This window comes from Schistocerca americana, unplaced genomic scaffold (assembly GCF_021461395.2).
Source record: "Schistocerca americana isolate TAMUIC-IGC-003095 unplaced genomic scaffold, iqSchAmer2.1 HiC_scaffold_1018, whole genome shotgun sequence".
Classification (NCBI taxonomy): Eukaryota; Metazoa; Arthropoda; class Insecta; order Orthoptera; family Acrididae; genus Schistocerca; species Schistocerca americana.
In genome coordinates this window covers 37501-42500 of record NW_025725067.1, presented here as the reverse complement: position 1 = coordinate 42500, position 5000 = coordinate 37501, and the positions used below count along the sequence as shown (strand labels likewise).

At 54.2% G+C, this 5000-nt stretch overlaps 1 non-coding gene across 1 annotated transcript in view; it reads right to left on the bottom strand.

Moving 5' to 3' along the window:
* Positions 1–799, bottom strand: part of LOC124558626 — a 1910-nt gene extending 1111 nt beyond the window's left edge. Inside the window, exon 1 of the ribosomal RNA XR_006968823.1 lies at positions 1–799. This exon is cut by the window's left edge and continues 1111 nt beyond it. This is a non-coding gene — a ribosomal RNA (small subunit ribosomal RNA).
* Between the last annotated feature and the right edge of the window lie 4201 nt (positions 800–5000).

Here is a 5000-nt window from a genome sequence, read left to right as displayed (position 1 = left end):
AGGATTGCAACGGGGTCCGCCTCGGGACGCACGAGCACGCACGAGGCGCGTCGCACGCCTTCAGCTCGCCCCACCGGCAGGACGTCCCACGATACATGCCAGTTAAACACCGACGGGCGGTGAACCAACAGCGTGGGACACAAATCCAACTACGAGCTTTTTAACCGCAACAACTTTAATATACGCTATTGGAGCTGGAATTACCGCGGCTGCTGGCACCAGACTTGCCCTCCAATAGATACTCGTTAAAGGATTTAAAGTGTACTCATTCCGATTACGGGGCCTCGGATGAGTCCCGTATCGTTATTTTTCGTCACTACCTCCCCGTGCCGGGAGTGGGTAATTTGCGCGCCTGCTGCCTTCCTTGGATGTGGTAGCCGTTTCTCAGGCTCCCTCTCCGGAATCGAACCCTGATTCCCCGTTACCCGTTACAACCATGGTAGGCGCAGAACCTACCATCGACAGTTGATAAGGCAGACATTTGAAAGATGCGTCGCCGGTACGAGGGACCGTGCGATCAGCCCAAAGTTATTCAGAGTCACCAAGGCAAACGGACCGGACGAGCCGACCGATTGGTTTTGATCTAATAAAAGCGTCCCTTCCATCTCTGGTCGGGACTCTGTTTGCATGTATTAGCTCTAGAATTACCACAGTTATCCAAGTAACGTGGGTACGATCTAAGGAACCATAACTGATTTAATGAGCCATTCGCGGTTTCACCTTAATGCGGCTTGTACTGAGACATGCATGGCTTAATCTTTGAGACAAGCATATGACTACTGGCAGGATCAACCAGGGAGCTGCGTCAACTAGAGCTGAGCAGCCGGCCGCCCGGGAGTGTGTCCCGGGGGCCCGCGCGAACACGCAAGCGTCCGCTCAATTATTCTGCAAACAGGAGGAGGCTGAGCTCCCCTGCACAATACACCTCGAAACCCTCTCAGGTCCCGGCGGCGCGCAGCGCCGTCCTAAGTACTTGGTCGGGTTCGAGAGAGGCGCAATCGCCCGGAGTTTGGCGAGTAGACGCTTTAGGTGCGACCACCCGTGCTCCCAACTGAGCTTGCCGCTGCCGACAGAGGCCCGGGAGCGTGCTGTCGTGGCATTGCCGGCGGGAGACAACACGCGCCACCTACGGTGGCCGGCAGCTCCAACGCCAGCGCCACAGAAGGACAAAAGCCCCACTTGGGTGCCGAAGCGAACGCGCCAACACGTCCGCACAGCTGCGATACAAACCACCTGCGAGAACCGCAGAGGCGACCGAGCAGCAGACGGCGTCGCGGCGCCGAGCGCCGGGCGGCGGCGCATCCTCAGCGCACACAGTCCTCAATCGGACCAGCACACTGCAGATGTCCACCGCGCTTCGCACCGGGCCCGCGAGGACCTACTTTGGCCGCACGGCGCCGCGTGCAGGGTGCGCCGGCGCGCAGCTGCGCCGCCTGCCGCCTCCGTCGGCCGGCGCGCCTGCCACTGGCCGCCCCCACCAGCCGGCTGTAGCGCGTGCGCCCACGCACCGCGCGGCCAGCACGCCGGGAGGCCCCCCCTCACCGGCCGGGGACGGTCCCACCCAGCCACCGCCGCGTATCGCTTCACACCCACATGCCATTCACGTTCGTGGGCATGGTGGGTATCGCTGAAACAACCGGTTGGTAGCTCAACCGATCGTCGCCATCACTGATTCACCTCTAGCGAGAACAACCGCACCACAACGGTTTACCAGTTGTTCATTTGCGTAACGTCACCAGCAAACGTAGACGTCCATCGCCATTTGCAAATTCAACGATTGTTGCATGCCTGTGTCAGGTGTCACGACACACTATGTCTGCCCACATACACGCAACAACATGTGCACGCTTCGCGAACACGTGGAAGGTGGCCCCCGTACGTATGCGATGTCCATTGCGCGAACGACTGTCAACCGGCCTCTGTCGCATGTCGCAGATGTGGAACGCAGTGCACCATGCTATCACGGTGAGTGAGAAGAGACGACTACGTCTGACAACACGCGCCACTACATCAACAGACGGCTCATGCTGATCGCCATCCACGGCATACCATACTGCAATCCAGCTCTTATAGGGAGACGACACGTAGCTGAGTGCACAATATTTGGACCGTATGGTTCGCCGTTGTTGGCGCAGTCGTGGTACGGTCACACATGTACCACGATGTATCATTCAGTACATGAGGACCAATGTGCAGTACAGTGTGTGATTTGGACGTACAACATCAGCGGACAGTTGACACAAGCCGTACCACAACGTAGGCTGTGCTTCGCCATGCGAATGCCAATGAACAACTGCGAAGGGCATTGAGCATGTACGTCCTGCTGCCATCCGCATTACAGTGTATAGCTGCAAGGTGTTTAACATGAAGCGATACTCTGGGGACCGGGCAGTGCGGGTAGCAAACTATATTGCGGGGGTTGCAGTTAGGCAACACTACACTAATTTAACGCGTCGTATGACAATTACAGAGCAGGTTAAGGCCCCAACGTGTGTTGGGTTAAGGCCCAACGTGTGTTGGGTTAAGGCCCAACGTGTGTTGGGTTAAGGCCCAACGTGTGTTGGGTTAAGGCCCAACGTGTGTTGGGTTAAGGCCCAACGTGTGTTGGGTTAAGGCCCAACGTGTGTTGGGTTAAGGCCCAACGTGTGTTGGGTTAAGGCCCAACGTGTGTTGGGTTAAGGCCCAACGTGTGTTGGGTTAAGGCCCAACGTGTGTTGGGTTAAGGCCCAACGTGTGTTGGGTTAAGGCCCAACGTGTGTTGGGTTAAGGCCCAACGTGTGTTGGGTTAAGGCCCAACGTGTGTTGGGTTAAGGCCCAACGTGTGTTGGGTTAAGGCCCAACGTGTGTTGGGTTAAGGCCCAACGTGTGTTGGGTTAAGGCCCAACGTGTGTTGGGTTAAGGCCCAACGTGTGTTGGGTTAAGGCCCAACGTGTGTTGGGTTAAGGCCCAACGTGTGTTGGGTTAAGGCCCAACGTGTGTTGGGTTAAGGCCCAACGCGGGTTAGGTTAAGGCGCAACGCGGGTTAGGTTAAGGCGCAACGCGGGTTAGGTTAAGGCGCAACGCGGGTTAGGTTAAGGCGCAACGCGGGTTAGGTTAAGGCGCAACGCGGGTTAGGTTAAGGCGCAACGCGGGTTAGGTTAAGGCGCAACGCGGGTTAGGTTAAGGCGCAACGCGGGTTACGTTAAGGCGCAACGCGGGTTACGTTAAGGCGCAACGCGGGTTACGTTAAGGCGCAACGCGGGTTACGTTAAGGCGCAATATAGGTTAGGTTAAGGCGCAATATAGGTTAGGTTAAGGCGCAATATAGGTTAGGTTAAGGCGCAATACGGGTTAGGTTAAGGCGCAATACGGGTTAGGTTAAGGCGCAATACGGGTTAGGTTAAGGCGCAATACGGGTTAGGTTAAGGCACAATACGGGTTAGGTTAAGGCACAATACGGGTTAGGTTAAGGCACAATACGGGGTTAGGTTAAGGCACAATACGGGTTAGGTTAAGGCACAATACGGGTTAGGTTAAGGCACAATACGGGTTAGGTTAAGGCACAATACGGGTTAGGTTAAGGCACAATACGGGTTAGGTTAAGGCACAATACGGGTTAGGTTAAGGCACAATACGGGTTAGGTTAAGGCACAATACGGGTTAGGTTAAGGCACAATACGGGTTAGGTTAAGGCACAATACGGGTTAGGTTAAGGCACAATACGGGTTAGGTTAAGGTACAATACGGGTTAGGTTAAGGTACAATACGGGTTAGGTTAAGGTACAATACGGGTTAGGTTAAGGTACAATACGGGTTAGGTTAAGGTACAATACGGGTTAGGTTAAGGTACAATACGGGTTAGGTTAAGGTACAATACGGGTTAGGTTAAGGTACAATACGGGTTAGGTTAAGGTACAATACGGGTTAGGTTAAGGTACAATACGGGTTAGGTTAAGGTACACATTGTTGTAAGGAAAGGTGTTTTGGGGGGGGGGGGGGGGGCCGGTTTGTTGATTGTGATTATCGTAAGTAAATGACTGCGGCATCATCTGATTTGCCACGTCAGGGTGCACCTTTGGCTCATAACAGGCGGCGCTCTGATTCCATGCTTGTGGCAGACCTGTGTCTTTCATTCCTGCCATTGTTTGTGTGGTGTGACAGGAGGCAGTATTGTGATGTTGGGTGCACCCCTGTGTAGGACATGTGTGGGTGTTGGTGGCTTAGCTGAGCAATGGTGGTTGTCGGAAGGGTGAGATATTCTGTTTTGTGAGTGGACCTCCCGGTCTGGTTATGATAGTGTGGATTGTCTAATGTGGCAGAGAGGATGCACTGGGTGTTGTTCCATGCTGGTGCTTACATATTGTCTGTGTGCCTGTTACAGGCAGAGAGTAGTGCGTGATAAGAGTGTCTGGCTGACGTGTGATTGTGAGCAGAGTCTTTCAGCATGTATACGGACAGTTGTATACATTATCTGTATTCTGATGGCTCTATCTATTACTAATCAGCGCCGTGTATACGTTTAATCCGGTTCCAGTCGAAACTATTGTATCTCTGTACATTAGTGACACGGCGAGCCCGCTATGTAGTTACTCGTCTCGGCAGCTTCCACCGGTGTATCGCAAATGATTATAAGGAATCAGTCTAGTCGTCAATACCGATAGTGTGACGTCACATGTCTGGGGTGGGGGACGCTGCGCCCTTCCGGTGGGTCATGGCCTAGGAAGACTCTTCCCACGCAGGGGGGCTTGGACTGTCATTGACTCTTCCGAGTAATATACTTGCCGTACGTTTTTGCGACTGCGAGTGCAACGCTCACCGGTACCGACATGGATGGAGCGCCTCCTAGCTGCCGCTGAGCATCTGCATTCGTACAGAGAGCAACGCGATCGCGTCTGTAGCTCGTACGTGGTACAGCTCGCAGCTCATGTATATGGACAGCGGGAATGTCGCATATTGGACATAACTCTTCATGAAACGCACGTTATAGGGGTGGATTGCACATTGCGAGTGCGAGCAAAGTC